At 41.1% G+C, this 23,049-nt stretch overlaps 1 protein-coding gene across 5 annotated transcripts in view; it reads left to right on the top strand.

Moving 5' to 3' along the window:
- Positions 1–9,823: 9,823 nt before the first annotated feature.
- Positions 9,824–23,049, top strand: part of KANSL1 (KAT8 regulatory NSL complex subunit 1) — a 171,065-nt gene continuing 157,839 nt past the window's right edge. For 2 of the 5 annotated variants that reach the window (XM_027081320.1, XM_027081319.1), the window contains exons 1-2: positions 10,396–10,597; positions 11,411–11,549. The gene's annotated coding sequence lies outside the window, so the exon portion shown is untranslated. Of the gene's footprint in view, positions 10,346–10,395; positions 10,598–11,410; positions 11,550–23,049 lie in introns of those variants that run through there. The other 3 variants (XM_027081315.1, XM_027081313.1, XM_027081314.1) reach the window with 2 other exon arrangements.

Below are 23,049 nucleotides of genomic sequence, written 5' to 3' on the forward strand. Positions count from 1 at the left end.
TTAGACACAAAAATATAGATGAATTTTACAAACAAAAATGTAAGAAACAAGACAATACGTATCACTACTTGGCAACCACCATAGTAATAATTGTTTGGGGCCAGAATGATCACTGAATGCTAACACTAATAGGCAGAAGTTTGAGGAGAAACAGGATATGTACATAGTCTCAAAGTCCCTCCCCACAAGACACATTATTTTCGCCTCACAATTAACAACTTTTTTTTTTGGCTGCACCGCACAGCTTGTGGGTTGTTAGTTCCCTAACCAGAGATTGAACCTGGGCCCTCGGCAGTGAGAGCAAGGAGTTCTAACCACTGGACTGCCAGGGAATTCCCTACAATTAATAACTTTAGAGTGGGGAACCTCGGCAGATGCCACCTTAACCACGTGATCAAAATTAACATCAGCGACAGGACAACTAGATACCATGTGCTTCCTGATAGGATGCATGGAGAAGTATACAGCATCACTTCTGGATATGATATTCCTGCCAAAAATGCATAACCTGAATCTAATTATGAGGAAATACCAGACAAATTCAAACTGAGGGACATTGTAAATAGTAAGTAACCTATAATCTTCAAAAGTGTCAAGGTTATGAAAAACAAAGATAGACTAAAGAACTCTTCCAGATTAAAGGAGACTAAATTGACAAGAAAATGCAACGTGTGATGCTGGATTGGATCCTGGACCAGAAGTTATTTTTTTTAATGTTCTTTTCCTATAAAGCACATTAGTGAAACAACTGGCAAAATTCAAATAAGGTCAACAGATTAAATACTAGTGTCAATATTAATTTCTTGATTTTGGTAGCTACTCTATGATAGAAGATAATAGCCTTTTTTTTTTTAAGAAAAACAAGTATTTATGGATAAAGTGACATTATATCTGCAATTTATTCTCCAACAGTTCTGAAAAAAAAAATCTGTGTGCGTGTGGAGAGAGAGAGAGAAACAAAATTATAACAAACTTTGTAAAATGTTAACATTTGAGGAATCTCAAAGAAGAATGGATGGGAATTCTTTGTATTATTTTTGCAACTTTTCTGTAAGTCTTTATTTCAAGATACAATGTTAAAATAATACATATATCATGTATAATTCTATTTATATAACAATTTTAAAAGACAAAACTAAACTATGTTTAGGGATACATGCACAGTTGGTGGAAGTATTTACTACAAAAGTCATGAGAGTTGTAACCCTAGGAGAGGGGAGTGTACTGTGATCCAGAAGAGTCAAAGGGCCTTTCATGATGCTAATAATGGTGTTGGTTATACAGGTGTTTGCTTTATCACTATCTGTTAAACTGTACATATAATTCTTTTCTGCACATGTATTATATTTCAAATAAATGTTTAAAAGAGAAGAGAATAACCCTGAGGAGACAAAAAATTATAATATATTTTAAAAAATTATTATTATTATTATTTTTGGCTGCACCTCGCGCCTTGCAGGATCTTAGTTCCCTGATCAGGGATTGAACCCTTGCACTCGGCAGTAAAAGCGCGGCGTCCCAACCACTAGATCGCCAGGGAATTCCCCTAAAAATGTTTCTGTTTCAAAAAGTTTTGAGGGCTTCCCTGGTGGCGCAGTGGTTAAGAGTCCGCCTGCCGATGCAGGGGACACGGGTTCGTGCCCCGGTCCGGGAAGATCCCACGTGCCGTGGAGCGGCTGGGCCCGTGAGCCATGGCCACTGAGCCTGCGCGTCCAGAGCCTGTGCTCCGCAACGGGAGAGGCCACAACACTGAGAGGCCCGCGTACCGCAAAAAAAAAAAAAAAAAGAAAAAGTTCTCCATGCCCCCAAGTGTGAAGCATACACCTGTCAGCATAATATTCAAGGCTCTCTGCAGGTTGATCCTACCCCTCATCTTCTCTAGATCAGTGGTTCTCAGAACGTGGCCCTCAGACTGGCCACTCTGGTCAGTAGAACTCACTCCTACCCACTAAATCAGTCTCCAGGGATGGAGCTAGGATGCTCTTTTAACAAGGGTGGTTTCAATGCACACTGAAGTTCGAGACCACTATTCCAGATTAATTAATTTTCTTTCTTGAACGCCATGCTTCAGCCATACTGAACTATCAGTTTCTGGAAAGTGGTTGCTGTCTCTCACCTTCTGGGCTTTGCACATGCTGTTCCCTGTGTTCCCTGCTTGCCCACCTCACGCCCATGCTTCCCTCTATCTCAGCGTTTATTCCGTTGTAAGGCTTTTGCCTGTTTTTGTCTGTCTTCCCCACTTCCATGTAAACTTTGAAGGTAGGGACACCATCTTAATCATCATTGCATCTTTAGCACCTTGGCAGGTGCTCAATAACTATTTTCTTAATGACTATAGAGATTTAGATGTACAGAAACCTAATTGCTAACAGCAGTCAGCAACCAGCTACTGGGGTTCGTGAGGGAGAGCCCAGTGTCGTGTGCTATTACTTAGGAATAAATAGAGTCAACATATACCTACTTGCATTTTACTCCAGTCCTACTGAATATCACTGTCCAGTGATCTCTTAACTAAGCTGATGACAGTGGGAAGGAAAGGAAGTGGTAAACATGTGATATTGTGAAGGAAAATCAACACAAGTGAATGGATGTGAGAGCAGTGCATACAACTCAGGATCTCATCTCTTCTCATATTTTAAACCAGAAGGCCAGAGTCCTAAGAACTGAACAGTAACAACAATAGCATCAGGCCACTTATACTGAGCATCTACTCTGTGCAAGGCTTTATCTGTGTTAATACTGACAACAACCCTAGGAGGTAGGTATTATTTTGAGAAAACTGAGAAATCAAGTCATTAAATATTTGCCTAAGACCCTACATGGTGAAACCACTGTTATTGGTACTTCCTGTTCATGAGTCACATGGCCCCAAATTACATCCCCACCCCTGATCTTCACAGATCAATTGTGCACCATGAGGCCCATAGGTGCGGGTGAACGATCACCCAGACTTAAGGAACATGGCTTTTGGATAATGGTTTGGTGTATCATCTTTGACTAGAACACATGAGTTGTTATTATAAGATCTCAATGCAGTTGTTGGAGAATTAAAACTGAGGGACAGAATTTGCTTGTCCCCCTAATATGTTCACCCATGGTCACAGGAACCTCCATTACCCTAACTCTCATCACAGTGTATCGTAATTACTTGGTGAAAATGAAATTTGGTTTTCCTCTTCACTGCTGCCCCTCCAGTACAGCACCTGGTAGGTGGAAAGCACCCCAATCTATCACCAACCAAGCCCATCTGGGACTAGCACAAGCCCCTTAACCTCGCCTGGTCTGTGTAATCACCAAGATTTTCTCTAGTTTCTCTGTAAAGTGTCACACAGGGTTCTATGTATGGACAAACAAGGATGAAAAGTACAAGTTTACTCTAGATACTGTATTTACGGTCCTTACTTTGGAATGTCACATCAGACGCCTTTGTGTCTGACTGAGAAAAAAATAGCTTATAATTGATCTTACCCCTTTAAAAATTTTTTAAAATGTATATTTTTCAATTTACTTATTTTATTTATATTTATTTTTGGCTGTGTTGGGCCTTCGTTGCTGCGCGCGGGCTTTCTCCAGTTGCGGCGAGTGGGGGCTACTCTTCATTGCGGTGCGTGGGCTTCTCATTGCGGTGGCTTCTCTTGTTGCGGAGCACGGGCTCTAGGCACTCGGGCTTCAGTACTTGTGGCACGCGGGCTCAGTAGTTGTGGCTCACGGGCTCTAGAGCGCAGGCTCAGTAGTTGTGGCTCACGGGCTTCGTTGCTCCGCGGCATGTGGGATCTTCCTGGACCAGGGCTTGAACCCGTGTCCCCTGCATTGGCAGGAGAATTCTTAACCACTGCGCCACCAGGGAAGCCCCCATTTTATTTTATTTTTTATTTTTTATTTATTTATTTATTTATTTTTTTTGCGGTACGCAGGCCTCTCACTATTGTGGCCTCTCCCGTTGCGGGGCACAGGCTCCGGATGCGCAGGCTCAGCGGCCATGGCTCACGGGCCTAGCCGCTCCGCGGCATGTGGGGTCTTCCCAGACCGGGGCACGAACCCGTGTCCCCTGCATTGGCAGGTGGACTCTCAACCACTGCGCCACCAGGGAAGCCCAGAAGCCCCCATTTTAAATTTTAAAGAAATATTTTAGCCAACAGTTATTTATTTAGGCTTCTGTGCCTGGCAGTGCATTGTGTAAAATAAAATATAGAAGATGTTTAAAATGTTTAATTTATTTTTTGATAAGTGATACTTTGACATGGTTCAAAAGTTTGAAGAGAGAAATATTCCCCTCTCACTTCATCTTCCAGCTGCTTGGTTCCCCTCCCTGAAAGCAACCAGTATTATTGAATTGTGACCTCTCCGAGAAACATGTTTTAAGTGTATGCAAGTACATATGTAAGACAATTTTTTTCTCTCCTTCCTTACACAAATGGAAGCATGTCAAAAACATTGTTTGACACCTTTTTTTGTTTTTTCACTTAATATATTTTGGAGATCATTCTCTAGCAGTACATGTAGTAAAGGAAAGACTTCCTCTTTCTTTTTTAAGACTGGATACTCTTCTATTGTCTATTTGATAATAGCAACACAGCTATAATGATAATAATATTAAATATAAAATAGCTAAACTTTAAGAGTTTTACTTATTAGCATATTTAATCCTCTCAACAATACTATTAGATAGGTACGATTGTTCTTCCCACTTTGCAGGGGTGAGTGTTTAAATAACTTACCCAATGTCACAAAATTCATAAGTGACAAACAGGACAAGCTATCTAATTTGAGGGGCTCAGTGCAAAGTGAAAATGTGGGTCCCTTATTCAAAAAGCAGGGGGAAAGTACCATTAAAGGCACTAAAATATAAAGCTTTTTCCATTCTTTCATGGTCTCTAACTTGTCTCACCATGGTGCTTTTTATTTGCTATTCAATGTCATCTAAGTAAAGAAAATTTTTAAATTTAAATCGTTATTATGAAATTTACCATCCTTCTTCATATTGTGCAATGTCAGTTTTAAAGAGCATTTAACTCCTAAGTTGAATCACCGAAATTGGACAATTTGTATTTTGTAACTTGTACTCACACAAGTCTATTTTATTCTTACCAGAACAATGAGAACTCTGGATAAATGAACTCAAATGTTTTGATTTCACTTCTTGATATGTGCACATTCTACCAACACTTTACTTTCAGCTTCCTGATAAGCAAGGAAGGACTGAAAGGAAAAGGAACTCTGGGTTGCCTTGTCGCCTCTTCCTTCTATGTCATCATTTTCAGCATAAGTGACTGGCTAACGTGGAGAAGTAACGCAAGTAAGAAATGATATGATATGGCTCCTTGGTCTTCCATGTTTCTTAGAAAACTGTCTTCTTTCTGGCTTCAGAGCAAGTTCTAGCTCAAAAGGAAAGCATGGCCTCTCAATGCTTATTCAGTCATACATGTAACACACTTACCTTGTACAAATTGGCTGAATTTCCCACGTATCACGAGTCCACCAGAATTCTGTGCTCATGGAACATCACAGATGCTATTTACGAATGAGGTGACAAGGAATGGTGACACCCAATTTGTTCATAGCTCCTCTGCTTCAAGAGGCAACAGCAAATCATGAGGCCCTTCTGAGTGTGGGACCCTGTGTGACTGCACAGCTCACATGCCCATGAAGACAGCCCTGGTGACAGAGCAGGATGCAAATCATAATTTATTTAACCACTCCTGTAATGAAGTGCATTTAAATTTTATTCTCTATACAGTGTTTCAAAAACAAACCAATAGCCGTGTATACACAGATTATCTAAAGATTTGTAAGTATGGAAACATTTATTATACTTTTTTCATTTTATTTAATGTGCTCTGATATAATCTTAATTGTATTCTCTGGTTGAGATTCAAGCCTTCTTTCTTGTGAGTAACTCTATGATAATAATAAACAGCCGCATGTTCCCAGACTTTTCGTAGAATATATAAGATAAATTCTAGAGCATAAAACAGTGCCTGCCACATAGTTGGTGCTAAATAAATATTTGGGGAATGAATGAATAAATCCCCAGGGATGGAATTGCTGAATTAAAGGTTATTTGCATTTATAATTTTCATGGCTATTACCTAATTGCCCTCCATAGATGTTGGAACAACTTATATTTTCACCAGTGATGCAAAAAATGGCTATTCCCCTCTCCATTGCCAACACAATGTGTTAGCAAGCGTTATCTTCATGACCTGTTAGTATCTCAGTGGGGTTTTTTTTGTTTTTGGGTTTTCTTGGTCACGCCTCACGTGACCTTATTTTCCTGATCAGGGATCGAACCCTCACCCTCGGCAGTGAAATCACGGAGTCTTAACCACCGGACCGCCAGGGAATTCCCTCAGTGGAGTTTTAAATGCACGTCTTTTAGTAAAGTTTAGCATCTTTTCATTTGTTTAAGAACCATTCTTATTTTCCTTTTATGTGAAATTTCTGTCGTATCTTTTGTCCATTATTTTCTACAGAGATTTTTAAAAAAAATATTTTCTTTGTGAAATATAACATACATACAGAAAAAATTTATACGTTTTGGGGTACATTTTAATAAACAGTTATAGAGCAAATACTTGCGTACCCGTCACTTGATCAAAAGTAGAACACTGCCAGCCCCTAAGAACAACCCCTACTCCCAATCAAACAAAACTCCTTCTGCCCCCGACGGGCTCTCCTGACTTTTATTGTGTTCATTTCCTTCTTTTTCCTTATTTTACCTCCTAACTACACATCCCTAAAGAATATAGTTTACTTTTGCCTGCTTTTAAACTCTATATAAATGGAATAATACTAGATATATTTTTTTGTATCTTGCTTTCTTTTGTGTTCAATATTACCTTTGCAAAAAGTTATTCATGTTGTTGAATATAACCATCATTTATTAATTTTCACTGTACAAATACATCACAATTTAACCATTTATGCTTGGTAGACATTTGGGATGTTTCCTTTCTGGGTCACTGAGGAACAACACTGCTATGAATATTCTTGTACAGTCATCCTGACACTTGACATTCTGCATTCCCTAATAATATATATGTAGTAGTGGGACTGCTCTGATAGAGTATGTATATCTTAACTTTTACTGGATTATATCAAAGTCGTTTCCAAAGTGGCTGTACCAGTTTACACTCCCAGCAGCAGTGTACAAGGATTGCTGGGCTTTATTTATTGATTTGTAGGAGGTCTTTATATACAGCATTATGGAAATTAGCCCTTTGTAATATGAGTAGCCAGACATTTTTTTCCAAGTTTACAATCCCTTTAAAGAGACACTGATGTTATTCCCCGCCTAGAGGAATGAAAATGTACCTGGAAAAAATGGAGTATTCTAATTTTGAAGCATTTAAATGAAAAGCAAGAGTTCTGAGCTAACCCTCACAGCACTCAGTTTGCTACTATATATGTCATTAGTATGAACAATCTTACCAGAAATTTTCATGGAATGCGCTGGAAAGCAGCATGCCAAATGTAATAATAAAGATAGTTAAAAACTGAGTGTTTAGCCTGTGTCAGGCACTATTTTAAATCCATTATATGTAGTAACTAATTTAATCCTCCCAAAACCCCTAGGAGGTATTTACTATTTTTTGCCCAATTTTACAGATTTATGAAATAAGATACTGAATTGCAGATGTTCTCTAGGGCTGATTTGAGCAATATTAATAAACTCAGAGAAAAGATTCTTTCTTAACTGATAAAGATGTTTTCTTTTTATAATTTGTTTTCTCTCTTGGTAGTGAATGATACCCCATCCTGGGCTCCTCTTCCCCATCTTTTCAGATCTGCAATACACCTCAGAGCTTTCTCTTTTTTCTTTGAAGACAGATAAGGTGTATATATATCTTTCCTCCAACCCTCATTCATCACCGCTGTTCTTAGTGTCACAGAGCCGTCAGACATCTGCAGGCAGGACTGGGAACCAGAGGGTGCTTGGAGCAAGTAGGGAAGGGTAAGAGAGAGACAGAGATGGGGGTGGGGGAAGCAGGGTCACATCCCTATGTGGGTAAGGGAAGAATGATTTCTTTCCAATAAGATTTCTTAACCTGGGGTCCATAGATTAGGAAATCCACGAACTTGGATCAGGAAAAGGTAATATGCCTGTATTTTTGCAAAAGTCTAACAGAAAATTAAAAACAGGATATTAGTATTTCCTTCAATTATGAATGGAGATAACAAACCAAGTAGTATTAGTAGTACCTGTGATCTTGTCACCAATAGAAATCACAGGCATTTTCCTATTATATGACAGTTGTGGATATCTTGAAATATTATTTTTACTCATTTACCACCTCAAAATTATGGTGGTCATTAGGCCCGCCACTATATCTTATTATTTAATAGATTTAATACAAAGCAATATATTGCTATGTTACACTTTAAAAAATATCTTGAAAATTGTATTTTAATGTAATTGGTTTCCTTTGAATTTCTGTGTATATTTGTCATGCATTTAAAAACCTTCTGAGAAGGGTGCATGTATGAAAAAGTTAAGAACTCTGCTTTTTGAGTATTCTCTTAGCTTTCATTCTTTTTGTTTTTTAATTAAAAAGCTTTTTAAAAATTGAAGTATAGTTGATTTACAATGTTGTGTTAGTTTCAGGTGTACAGCAAGTTTTCATTCTTATTGAATGAGCCTTAGAGGGTCCCTGAAGTGAGTCGTAACACCTGTGAGGTTCTCATAGTTTTATTATTTTATTTTTCCAGAGACCCTTCCTCCCTTAACTTTCATACCTTTTCACTATTCTGTTCTTGTCTCACTGACCCTCTTTCTTTCTTTTCACGCTCCTGACCTTACTGTGGGTGTCTTTTTCCATTTCTATGGGGGAGTTTATCCTTTAGCATGTCACTAATCACCATATCTAGGTGGAGAATTCCAAATCTCCCATAGTCCGCCCTCTCCCAAGGTTCCTAACTCCACTTGCCTCTGGGACACCTCTACTTGGTTTACTACCGGTATCTGGAACTGAACATATTAAAAACTAAAATTCCTCTCTAAATCTGCATGTTGTCCCACTTTGCCTGGACGACCATCTTATCTGCCCCCCTGGTTTTGCAACCTTAGAATTATTTTAAAATTTAAGCTAATTAAATTCAAAAAATGGGAATCTTTGTGAATGGTACTGAAAAAAGATACAAAAGGATATACAGTGAAATGTAAGTCTTCCTCCCACCTGGTCGCCTCAGCTCCCCTCCTGTTTTCAGCTCTTAGAGTGATTTTTGATTCTTTCTTATTTTGGCTATATCTCAAGTCCTTCCTTGCCTGTGAGAGGTGTGCCCTTCCCTCTCCAGGCCCTAGTGACCTTATATCTGGTTGACTTTATATATAAGTATTTGTATGTGGATATTTTATATACCTATATAAAATCTCCCTCTGTGGCCTTCCGGCCTCGAGTTTTCATCACATCGCTTCCTGGATGAAGAACCTACAAGGGTGAGGGGCCGGGGTTGGGGGTGATGGGTAAGAGGATCTCAAGGGGACTTAGGTAGGGGGTTCGGAGTGGCAGACTGGTGGGAAGCTCTGCCAGGATTCCTATTTCTGTTCCTTCCACCTGAGGCCCCTTTCCAGTCCTCTCATCCAAATGTCTCTCATTTCCAAGAGCCGAGACAGAGACAGAGAGATACCCAGAGACAGAGACGCCGAGGCACCAGCATCCCTCTCCGCTTCTGTCCCGCCCCACCGCTCTGACGGACATCCTCCACCAGCCAATGGCGCTCCCGATGTTCCCCGGAAGGGCCAATGAGAGACATAGGAGGGCGGAAGATTCCCCGCCCCCACTTCTAGGCTTGGTTGAGCCGTGCAGGTAGGTCCGGGGCCGGGGGAGCCGCCGTTGGCACTGGTGCCCGAGGGGTGGGGGCACGAGTCGGTAGGGGTGATGGTGGAGAAGGGTAGGAGGCCCCGACCGCGGGAACCCGGGGGGGCGGCCCGGCCAGGAGGCGGGGGGCCGACGGGCCCGGGGAGCGGGCGCCGCCGAGGGCCCTGGAAGCGGCTGGACTGGGGGAGCGGGGACGCGTGTGTGGGGCACAGGGACCCCCGCCCCGCGCCCACCCGCAGGCCTGGGCCCCAGGTTGCGGGCAGAGGGGCTGGGGCCCTGTTGCTCTGGGGGCGGGCTGGGCCGGGCCCGGGGCCGGGGGCGCCGAGCAGAGCCCGGGGCGCCAGGCCGAGCCGAGGTGGGACGGACCGAGCGGAGAGGAAGGGAAGCTGCATCCCTCGGGCCGCCCCCTCCTGAAGCGAGCCGGGGCAACGGCCGCAGGCACCCCTGCCATGAGCCCACTCTCCCTTTCGCCCCCTCCCTAACAATGGGTTTGGGGCAGAAGGAGTCGCCCCACTGTGGGAAGGGGGGTAGGTTTGGGACTGGGGTCCAGGGTGGGGGGAGGGGTGGGAACTCGGGCTCTCCCCTTTCTCATCGCCCCTTGGCTTTTGCGGTGGGGATCATGGAGGGGCTCTTAAGCCCTCCCGAGACTTGGGTCAAGAGTCAAACTCCCCCCTACCTTCCCCCCCCAAAAAAAAAATCCGACGAGCGGTAAGGAGAGTGATGCCAAGTCTTCGAAGCCGAAGTGGCAAACGCATAGGAAGAACACATCCACTCCAGAGGTTTTTATTTTTAATTTTTCTTAAAAATGAGGGTACTGTATATTCTTCGAATTTTTTGAAATTTATTTTACAGAGGTGGGTGCTGTTATTTTTGTCCCTACTCGGGCAAGCCTCCATTTTAAGCGAAGCAGTAACTGGTTAAGCTGGAATTTTCATTCAGGCCTAGGACGTGGGCAAGGATCCTACAAGAGGTCATTTAATCCATCCTCCTACCTCCAGACAAACTTGCCTCCCTCCCATCCTCAAAATTAAGTTGTTTGGTTTGCTTTTAAAGATCTCTAGGAAAGAAGAGTCTTTTATTTGTTTGTAGCACTTTAGTCAAGAATGGATTTTACTTTTCATGTAGAATGGGCTCTGCAACTTAAACTCAAGAAAATTTAGGACAATCAGAATGATCAGAGAGGTTTTAATTTATTAAATAAAACTAAACGTGGCAAGGGGCTTTTTTAGGTGATCAGTTAACAAATCATTTTTTAATAGTGTTTATGAAGTACCCTGGATAATCATTTTTCTATCTGGGAAAAATGGTTTTGGCTTTCTAATTATTTGATAAGCAATTTTATATTACCTAAAATATGTGTTATACATTTAATCCAATTTTATGGAAAAATATATTTCTACGTACATATGGAGATACCTATACCACACACATTTGTCCTTTTCCAAAGGGGATGGTATTTTCTACATCTTTTTAAGATGGTGAGGCAAACAGTACTTCAGATCTCTGTCCAGATAGCTTAAACTATTTGTTTATTCATTTTAATTTGCTTATTCTTGATTATTTTTAGTCTAAATGAAAGTCCTCTCTTTCAGATACCTTCTTGAAACAAAAGATTTTCTTACCTGCTCGTACTTGGTGACTGGGGGATTACTAAGACTACCTTCCTGCTCATTTCTGAGTATTGTCTGAACTATTCCTGACACTATGAATGCTATTTGGATGCTTCTTAAGGTAAGATGTGTTTTGTTTTTTTTTAATTAAAGGCCTCATATTATTTCTTTTTCTTTACCATTGAGGATTTTCTAGTTCTTGAATTTGCAGTTCTTCAACCCTCTTACCCGACATTCCTTCCCCTCAAAAAAACTGTTGTGTTTGCTTCCTAGGACTGATTAGTTACTCCTTACTTTGTGTTGCTACTGTTCTTAATTATTGGTGTTAAAATATTAATGAATTAATGAATTTAATGAATGAATTAATTCATTTAATGAATGAATTAATGAAATTAATCTCAAATTAATTTCCATGAAAATGATGTGTTTATTTTTTAACTTTAAATTATGACAACCCACATAGTTGTAAAATTCTGTTCCAATCTCAGTAGGATGGATTGGCAATTCAGACAGCCAGGTCCACTTTCAAACAGGTACTTTAGTGTCATAGGTGCTGGGGTGTGTCCCACTCTTGCAAATCTGTAGCTGATTCATGTGTTACAAAAGATGTGTCACTAGCCATTTATTTACTCTGAAACTTCATTTAGTATGTTAGAACATTCTAAGACCTGTTAGTTTATGTGTATATCTCTGTTGGAGAGTTCTCCTGCTATTCCCTGGTCGTTTGCATGCGAATTTACACCATTTTCTCAACAGGTAGCACTCTGTGCCATGTTTCATCTCACAAGATGCACCTCTTTGGGGGCAGTGTGGGCAGATGATCTTTACATGAAAAAGCTCTCAGTGATGTGGTGGTTCTCCAGTCTCTTGGCTACTTCAAGTTCTTGTACATATATGTCTCCATTAGGACTAAGCAGAGGACAAAGCTTCAGATACACGTAGGGAGGAAAATGGGAGGAAGGATGGGGAGGGATAAGGAGTGATGGAAGCCCCCCACCAGCTTCATGGGGTGGCACAGGTTGCTTCCTTCAGAGCTAAATACTAGTGTAGTTAAGATTGTTGTCTGGTAATCTGTCCTGTGGAATTCCAAATTAATGCAGTGAATAAATCAGATATTAATGCAGTCTGTGTAAACTAAATATTTGGATTGTGGGAAATCTTTAGGTAAATGTAGACTGAGTTCTCATCTTCATTTATGTTCCAGCTGCTATTGTTGGATGAGGAGTGCTTATATTAGTATAAAGGAAGCCAGAGAAACACAGTTTTTCTAGCCAGTCTCCCTGTAGAGTTGGAGGGAAACCCAGCCAGAAGTCCTGAACCTATAGGAACTGGAGGACCTTGTACAAGAATATTTCTCTTTGGTATTGAGTGTTTAGAGCCACGACCTGGCGGCATTTGTTGTCTTTAGGAAGCAGGCAAGGGGATATCCACAGGTTCTAGTTCTGTAGAAACCCAAGGAACTGGGGATCAATATATTAGATTTTTATTTTACAGTTTTAACTAATGGATTAGATACATAGAGGGCTGCTTTTTAAGATCTATATATCTATATAGATATAGATATCTGTATATCTATATATGACATTTTACCTCTAAATCTCTGAACCTGGGCAAGTTCTGCACTAACCCTTGGAGTTGCACCAAAGCCCTCTGGAATGACAGGAATACAGAGTGAAGTCAGTACTCCATACTGTGTGTTACCACCTGTTAACTACTTAAGAATGTAGTTATGTGACTGCCTTAATTTCACCCTTTCATCAATGGAAGACCTCTTCTGAGTCTAAACAAATTTTTTATTTGCTAACATTTTCCTCCTCCTTTTATGACTTAAAAAAAAAACCTTAAAAACTGTAGTGTTTGATCTGGGCAGGGGAAAAAGGCACTTTTTTGGGGGGGGATGGGAAAAGGATAGCATTGAATTTGCAGGATGGAAAATAAGAGAGAGGGAACCTTTTTCTCTTTTTCATTTGTGAATACCTTTAAAATGTTTCTGAGATGTGTTTTCAGATTGCAACTGCTTATTTTTAAATAAAAAAAGTTAGGCTAATTAAAATGTATACTTTGGAGCCAAAATATTTATTTTCTATAGTTCTTGCGCTTTGTTTCTGATTATCTTATTTCAGAATGAACTCTAGTTCTATAAAGCATTACTTAAACGTTAGACCTCAGTATGTGCTTATTTCTTTTCCCAGGCTTATAGAAAATAGTGCCAATACTCACCCTTTTCAAGAATCAAAGTACAAAAAGAAACATAAATAACAAAGGAAAAATAACTCCAAACAAAAGCTCCTCAATTTAAGGCACTCTTTTTAAAAAAAAGAAAAAAAGAAAAAATTATTTATTTCGGTTGTGCCGGGTCCTAGTTGTGGCCCTCGGACTCTTAGTTGCGGCATGCATGCAGGATCTAGTTCCCCGACCAGGGATCGAACCTGGGCCCCCTGCGTTGGGAGTGAGGAGTCTTATCCACTGGACCAGCAGGGAAGTCCCTAAGGCACTCTTGTTAATTAGTTCCCATGGAGTTATTTACCCCTTTCTCTATATCAGGGGTCTACAGCTTTTTTATTGCTAGCCATGACTAAGCATTATCAGTGATGTTTGGTGTTTTTATGTACAGTTGTCGGGGTTAGGGTATGTGTGAGATGGGAGAAGAACAGGGAGGAGGAGGAGGAGAATTGGGCGAGTTGGAGAAAAGATCAAAGTGAAGGTGAGATGGAGAGAAGAGATACAAGGTCTTTGGTGTGTGATATGGTACCACCATCAGTTGTCTCAGGTAGCTCTCAGGGACTGCTGGTTGCCTGTGTGCTAGTGCCTTGTGTGCTAGACTGAACTATGATGAAAACAAGTAAAAAGTATTCTTGACAAACAAAAGGACATAATTAAAATATGATCCAATAGGATATGGAAAGATCTCCAAGATAAACGGTTAGGCGATAAAAGCAAGATGCAAAGTGTGTATGATATGTTACCCTTTGTGTTTTTCGAAAAAAAAGAAGAGAGAAAAGAAAATTTGGCTTGTTGTATATGCATAAAAAAACACTTCAGAAGAATAAACAAGAAAATGGTGACATCGGTTACCTGTTAAGTCTAGAAACTGGGCAGGTAGAGGACAGAGTGGGAAGGAGACTTATCGCTGTATTGTATTTTTTTCACACTTTCCGATGTTTGATTCAAAATCAAAAAATACAAAAAATTTTTTAAAAACTTTCAGTCCTTACATCTTTTCTTCTTCTGTGTCTGGAAGTCAGAGAAATGTCAAGGGGCCACAAATGAGAGGGCAGATAGCTCTTGGACAGTGGTTGAAGGGATGCATATACAAAGGGTACTGTAATCTAGGGCACATTTTCTCCTGGGATCTTGAAGAATTTCAAATTTATAGGTTTATATTTGTAGTATTGAATTGCAAGGTCAGGCATTAAAAACTTTCACTTGCTCTTAAAGTGTTAGTAAAAAAAAGATTTTCATTGTTTATTCCCTCCAGTTGGCAATTAGATACACTATCACATTCTTGGTTATGTGATGTGGGACAATTTTAAGAAATTTTAAAATCTCCCGGAGGTTCAGGGTCCTCCTTTGTACTGGAAATGAAATTAACATTTACTTCAGAGGATCTTTGTGTATATTATATCTGCAATTTGGCTTAGTGAATTACTACTGTTATTAAAATAATTACTAAACATAATTATATGTTTAGTAATTATTATAGCTAGTGGTCATAGTGGGGGGCTCTGCCTGATGTTGGGCAAGTGTCTCATCCTTTTAGAGACTTGGTGTCCTCATCTGTGAAAAGTGTATAATTGTAGTACCTAGATCCTAGGGTAGATTTTGTAAGGACTAAATGAGTTTGTTGATGCAAAATGCTTAGAATAACACTTGGTATGTGCTCGATAAACACAAGCTGCTAATTTTCTTCATGACATCTGTTTGCTAGGGCTGCCATAACAAAGTTCCACAAACTAAGTGGCTTAAACAACAGAAATGTATTGTCTCTCAGTTCTGGAGGCTAGAAGTCTGAGGGCAGGGGCATGCTCCATCTGAAGGTGCTGGGGCAGGAACTCTTCCAGGTCTCTCCTCTAGCATCTGGTAGGTCCTTGGCTTGTGGCAGCATAACTCCAGTCTGTACACAGAGTTCTCTCTGTGTATGTGTCTTTTTTGTTCAAAAATTCTCCTTTTTAAAAGGACAGCAGTCATACAGGATTAGGTCCCATCCTAATGAGCTCATTTTAACTTGATTACCTCTGTAAAGACTCTTTCTCCAACTAAGGTCACATTCTGAGGCACTAGGGGTTAGGAGTACAAAATTTCTTCGTGGGGGACAAAATTCAACCCATGACAACATCCATTAGCCTCATCAGCCCTGTAGACTGATGTTACTCATCATGGGTAGCAGACCGTCAACACCTACACATAGGAAATGAAAATTTTGGTGCAAATTGGTCACATGATTTAAAGAAGTAGATTATTTCTTTAGGTGTCTCTTTAATTTTTTTTAATTAATTAATTTTTATTGAAGTATAGTTGATTTACAATGTTGTGTTAGTTTCTGGTGTACAGCAAAGTGATATATAACTGAATCACTTTTCCTTTTTTTTTTTTTTTGCGGTAAGCGGGCCTCTCACTGTTGTGGCCTCTCCCATTGTGGAGCACAGGCTCCGGACGCGCAGGCCCAGTGGCCACGGCTCATGGGCCCAGCCGCTCCGCGGCACGCGGGATCCTCCCAGACCAGGGCACGAACCTGCGTCCCTTGCATCGGCAGGCGGACTACCAACCACTGCGCCACCAGGGAAGCCCCTGAATCACTTTTTCAGATGCTTTTGCATTATTGTTTCTCACAAGATATTGACTATAGTTCCCTGTGCTATACAGTAGGACCTTGTTTATCTCATTTGTCTTTAATATATAGATTTTGTTATTGAAGCTTTAGATTTATATAAAATTGAAACTTTAGAAGGTGGTAATATTCTTTTTCTTTTAGCTATCAGTAAAATTCTGCTTTGAAAAATTAAGGTCAAGATTACAGTCTGTTCTCCGTGTCTCATCCTTTGTGGAAATTGATGAAACATTGGGATTTCCTTACTGTGTAAGAATTAAGCCCAGGTATCTCTCTCTCGAGGGGTTTGGGAGCTAAGGATACTCAGTAATGTGGAATTAACACCTTCTCTGTGTAAATAAAGAGGTGTTTTATGTTCAATTAGATGCCATACTTGAAGAAGCCAGCATGGTTATACTCCAGCATTTAGCTTCTTTGGGGGGTTGACAGTATGGGTCATTCAAGAAATAGCAGGACCTTGAGGAAGTTCCTTCTCTGGCCTGACTGATTTGGCCCACCCTCTGCCTCCATTCCCCTCCTATTTGCCTTTAGGGTAAAGTTCAACCTTTTTGATGTAGCTTATAGACTCCTGATAATCTGGCTGCTGCTGACCTTTCTGTTTTGTTTTAAAATCTTACCTTTCTCAACTGGCCTGTATGTACCTTTGTTTGATGGTTTCCTCTCCTGAAACTAGTGTTACAACTTCAAAAGTTTACTTAGGTGAAAATTTTTCTGAAAGGTATTACATGCTTTTCTGCCTCTTTAAGAAAGCACTCTGGGGAATTCCCTGGTGGTCCAGTGGTTAGGATTCCTCGCTGTCACTGCAGAGGGCCTGGGTTCGATCCCTGGTTGGGGAACTAAGATCCCACAAGCCACGCAGCCAAATTAAAAAAAAAAAAAAGTGCTCTGAACAAAATTTCATTTTTTAGTAATAATTCAAAATTACGGAAGATCTACACTATGCCCACCACTTATTGTACTGTGCTGAAATGTCATGTGCCTTTGGAGGCCGTAAAATAAACTGTATTCATGGAGTAGTGTGCACGTATTCCGTACCCTCGGGCTAGTCTTCATTTTCTTTAGTCTGTGATTATCTACTTTCCTGATCTCCTACCTTAGTATCTGGCTGTTACTGGCCTTGTTCCAGCCTCCAGAAACTCTCCCCTCTATTTTAATGCCTTCTTTCTGTGGTAGGTTAGGATATCAGCAAACTAAGCTTATATAAATTATTTGCCAAGGAAGAGTAAATAGATCTTTAACGATGGCTGGAGGGACTTTTCTATGGATAAGATAACATGAAGATGACAGCTTTTTGACAGTCTGATGCAAAATGATGTGGTTTTGCCTGTGTGCATGTTATGGAGAGGAAGGGTCCATTGCTTTCATCCAATTTTTACAGTGGTCTGGGACTGCTTTAGATAAACATGTGTTATGAAATTGCTTTGTTAGTTGTCATCAGAGGCTAGTTCCCAAATTCCTTCTCCTGTCTCCCTATCCTGAAGTGAAGGAGTTCATGATATTGGATAACTGTTTGGACTGTGGGCCGAGAGGCCATTTGACTAGGCCAGAGAGAGTGCTGACCAGGCTGAGGCAGAGCTGGGGAGAGAAGTCAAGCCGTGAGTGGGAGAGCAGCTCGGGGCATTGTTGTCTGGTTTGCTCCAGAGGACAGTGGGAGTAGCCATAGTAAGTTCTGGAAGCTCAGAGAGTATATTCACGTACTTGACTTGAAGAAATGGAAAAATATTATCTTTTAAAAAAATTATCTTTCTATTCTGAACAGTCTAGTGATTTTAGTTTTTGCTAGATTTTTTTCTTGCTTAGAAGTCATCTTGTGAAATGTTTGCAACCTAGATCATAATTTAATGAGACAGCTAGATAAGAGTGAAAACAGGAGTAAAAGAATCAAATAAAGAATATAAATTAATGTTACAATTCTAAAAGCATCTTAAAAAAAATTATTTATTTATTTGGTTGCACCGGGTCTTAGCTGCTGCAGGCGGGCTCCTTAGGTACGGCAGGCGGGCTCCTTAGTTGCAGCTTGTGGGTTCCTTAGTTGCGGCTTGTGGGTTCCTTAGTTGCGGCTTGCCAGCTCCTTGTTTGTGGCACACGGGCTCCTTAGTTGTGGCATGCACGTGGGATCTAGTTCCCTGACCAGGGATCGAACCTGGGCCCCCCCTGCATTGGGAGCGCAGAGTCTTATCTACTGTGCCACCAGGGAAGTTCCTTTAAAAGCATCTGACTGTGGGGGCTTCTTCAGAAGTGGAACATCTGCCTCGCTTACAAAGAAAACCTCTTTCCCCCAGTGACTTTGCCTCTTCGGTCATAGAGCACAGAGCCTGTCAGGGAAGGGACTCTTCTTGGGCCCAACACTGTCCCTGTATTTGTTTCTTCTTATACTAGGCCACCTCTCTGGTCTCTTGAGCTGTTTTCTTCCTCCTTGTAGGGACCTCTGGCTGTCATTTGTACCTTTCCCGACCCATCTTCACCCTCCCGTTCCCTGTTGGCTCTTGGCCCTCAGCTTATAAACACACTCAAGTCTCCCGCTTTACGAACGCCAAACCCTTGAACTGCGACCACTGGTCCCTTTGCCAATGAAGTATTTGTGTAGCTTCTTCCTATGTGTTCCAGTGTACCTGTCCATACAGAGTCATCCCTTTCTGCACTTATCTTCTGAGGCCTCCTTGTGGTCTTTGACGCCGTGGACCGTTCTCCCCGGCTGTGGTGGTAGTGGTCCCTCCTGGCTTCCTGTCGTCATTTCTGAAAGGCACTGTAGAGTTGTGATACAGAACATGGACTCTGCAGTGAGTCTCCTAGATTCAGATTTCAGCTCTGCACTTAACTGTGTGCCTCTCTGTGCCTCAGTTACCTCACCTGAAAAATGAGAAAAATAATATTAAAAATAATGGCACTTAACATTACAGGACTGTCGTGAGGAGGAAATGAATTAATACATGAAAAGCATATAGATGAGTGCCTGGCACACAGTACAGTACAGATGATCTGAGTGCTGGCTCTTTCCGGTATCGCTGTCATCTCTGGCTGTTCTTTCTCAGTTTTCTTTGCAGACATTTTTTCTCTTTCAGTCAGTGTTTGCCTTGCCTTGGCCTTCTCTCCTCCCAGCCTATGTAGTTCCTGAGTAACATCTTAGATTTGTGTCTCACTCTGTATGAGTCCCACATCCATATACTGATGATCTGCAAATGTGTTTTTCCCAGCGCTAAATGGTCTCCTCATATGACCATATGTTTCCTCCCTATGGCTTACCTGGCTTTCGAGGTGAAGTTCAAACACTTGCCAAGCACACAGGCCCTTGGCCCAGATCACTTCCTCTGCTCCTTCCTGAGCTGTCTGCGCTCAGCAGCGTTAAGCTGCTGTTTGTAGTTCCTTCTGTACACCTTGTTGCTCCTTTGCCCCTGGGCCTTCACACAAGCAGTTGCCACTGTTTAAAGTGACCTCCTACCCTGTTCTAGAAACATACTTGTCCTAGTTCTTTAATAACAATGAGGTGTAGTAACAGCAGTAACTAACGTGGAGAGCTTCCTACGTACCCAGGCTTTGCCTTTGTGTGTGCATCCCTAGCACTTCTGTTGTACAGTGATTGCAGGTTTGCTTCTCCACGCAGCTAGTCTCCAAGTTCTTTGAGAGTAGGGGCTGTGTCCTGTCTTTCATCATGACTGCTTGCAAAGTGATGACATGTAGTAAATATGTGTTGAATGAATGAATGGTCTGAGCACTGCACTGCCCAACCTGTGAAGTGCATCTTTAAGAGGGTATCAGTGGGAAAGCTGAGTTAGTTACATCCATTCGCCAATCCTGGCCTTACCCTTTGGAACTATAGGACCCAATCTGTTTAGTGTGAGCAGCTTTGTAGCTTTGGAATAAGGGTTACAAAGAGGGTTTTGTTTTTAAATCGTTCATTGAATGATGAAGGGTGCATAGGTGTTTTTGTTTTCTTATTTTTGCTTTTAAAAAAGAGAACCAGTGTGCTGACAACCAGGGTCATCTGGCAACTAGAATGTTTTTACATTGTTGGAATAAAGTATAGGGACTTCCCTGGTGGTCCAGTGGTTAGGACTTGGGCACTTTCATTGCTGTGGCCCTGGGTTCAATCCCTGGTCAGGGAACTAAGATACTGAAAGTACCCACGTGGTGCGGCCATAAAAAAAAATAACAGTAATAAAAATAAAGTATAGAGAAATGAATTTTATGCTTGTAATGTTCCATCCAGGTAGTAATTTGGCAGTGAACTGATTATAATTTAAACATTTTTGTGACACTAATCATTAAACATTAGTGATCAGGTGTCCCCTTTCTCCTTTCCCATCACAGCTCTGTTAAATATGGGTTTAGACACATAACGTTTTATCTTTTATCACGGTGTATAAATTGCGTTCGTAGCAGCAGCCCAGAAAATGGCAAGCTTTTAAGTGTAGTCTACGTGGTGCTTTAATCTAGGTCTTGACCATGGTAGTAATTTTTTGGCCAGCAGGGGGAGCCGAAGTCACTGATATGTGACTCCATCTCAGCTGGTTTTCAGTTTGTCAAGGCCCAAAGAAAGTAAAAATGCCTTACTGACAAAGGTCATGATCAGAGTTCACAAAGAAGAAACACAAGTGACCAAGAAGCATATAAGAAACATTTTTATTCTGATAAGTAATCAAAGGAATTCAGATTAAAATGATATACTACTTTTTTTTAACCTATCAAATTGGCAATTGAACTGTATGGTCAAAGGTAGTGAGGGGGCAGTCTCTAAAACTGCTAGTGGAAGTGTGCATTGGGCCCAATTTTTCTGGAAGGTATTTTGGCAACATATATCAAAAAACCTTAAACTGTCTTTTAACTAAGTAATTCCACTTCTAGGAATTTATCTTAAGGGGGAAAATATAGAGATATATAGAAAGATTTGTGAACAAAGATATTCATTGTAGCATTATTTATACAAGTGAGAATTGGGAATAAACTTGAATGAGCAGTGAGATTAATGGGTAAATTATGGAGTATTTAAGGGTGAATTATTATACAGCCATAAAACTTTTTTTTTTTTTGCGGTACGCGGGCCTCTCACTGTTGTGGCCTCTCCCGTTGCGGAGCACGGGCTCTGGGCGCGCAGGCTCAGCGGCCATGGCTCACGGGCCCAGCCGCTCCGCGACATGTGGGATCTTCCCGGACCAGGGCACAAACCCTTGTCCCCTGCATCGGCAGGCGGATTCTTAACCACTGCGCCACCAGGGAAGCCCATAAACTATTTTTAAAGAACTTTTAATGTCTTAGAATGTTGAGTATATGATAAATGAAAAATTCAGGATATACAGATATATAAGGATTCTAAATATATAAAAGATAAAGAAGGTACACACACACACACACACACATATATATATATGTATATATATAACACACATGGAACAATGCCAGAATTAGGGGCGCTGACCTCTGTGCAGTAGAAAATCCACATATAACTTTACAGTAGGCCCTTTGTATCCGCAGTTCCACATCCAGGGATTCAATTGAGCATTGCATAGTATGTATTGATTGGAAAAAATCTGAGTATAAGTGGACCAGTTCAAACCTGTGTTGTTCAAGGGTCAACTGTACATAGATAAAGGACTAAAAAGAACTATAGGGCTTTCCTGGTGGCGCAGTGGTTAAGAATCCGCCTGCCAATGCAGGGGACATGGGTTCGAGCCCTGGTCCAGGAGGATCCCGTATGCCGCGGAGCAACTAAGCCCATGCACCATAACTACTGACCAGTGCTCTGGAGCCTGCGAGCCACAACTATTGAGCCCGCGAGCCTAGAGTCCATGCTCTGCAACAAGAGAAACCACTGCTCTCCGCAACTAGAGAAAGCCTGCGCGCAGCAACAAAGACCCAATGCAGCCAAAAATAAAGAAAAATAAAAAAATTTTTAAAATTATAATAAAAATAAAAAGAACTATACCAGCAAGCCTTACTGAGTCTGTTAGGGGGCTGTCAGCCAATTGTCATGTCTCAGTTGGCACCAAGGAATTTTTTTTTTTTTTTTTTTACGGTACGCGGGCCTCTCACTGTTGTGGCCTCTCCCGTTGCGGAGCACAGGCTCCGGACGCGCAGGCTCAGCGGCCATGGCTCACGGGCCCAGCCGCTCCGCGGCATGTGGGATCTTCCCGAACCGGGGCACGAACCCGATCCCCTGCATCGGCAGGCAGACTCTCAACCACTGCACCACCAGGGAAGCCCCCAAGGAATGTTTTGATGTGAGGCAATTATCTTATAAGCTGTTAACCTCAGAAACTTAAGGCCTCACCTCAGATGTCACTTCTATCCTGTAGGAGCCCAGAATGGACTTAATATACATAAATTTGTATACTTCTTGAGTATTCTTAACCCTAAATACTGCTTGGTGATAACACGTTCTACAACTTTCTTTCTGTCTTTTGTGGAAAAAAAGATCTACCTTTTCAAGTTTAAAAGCTTAAGGTATTGTACCAAGATTTGGTGAATAAATTAGTATTTACCATATTGATACATTTTCTGATTTTGATCATAGTGCCCCTTGGCTTTCATGTTTCTCAGTTGAAGATGATTGATTTTAAAATGTAATCTCCAGTGACATCTCCTTCAGCCTCTTAGTCGTTCCATTTACGTATACTTCTCTGGATCTTTGTCAGCATTGCTTTGCCTTTCTGGATTTATGGTAACCAATCATAACTGCATTTCAGATATAGCTAAAATTATGATTTGTTAGAAGGATAGGAAAATATGTTCTGTTCACGGTCTTTTCCTTGTTGGCAGTAGAATTTGCAATCCCTCCCCGCTTTGCATACAAAAATCA

Source organism: Aethalodelphis obliquidens, unplaced genomic scaffold, assembly GCF_003676395.1.
Source record: "Aethalodelphis obliquidens isolate GAN/ISIS:26980383/991018 unplaced genomic scaffold, ASM367639v1 scaffold44, whole genome shotgun sequence".
NCBI lineage: Eukaryota > Metazoa > Chordata > Mammalia > Artiodactyla > Delphinidae > Aethalodelphis > Aethalodelphis obliquidens.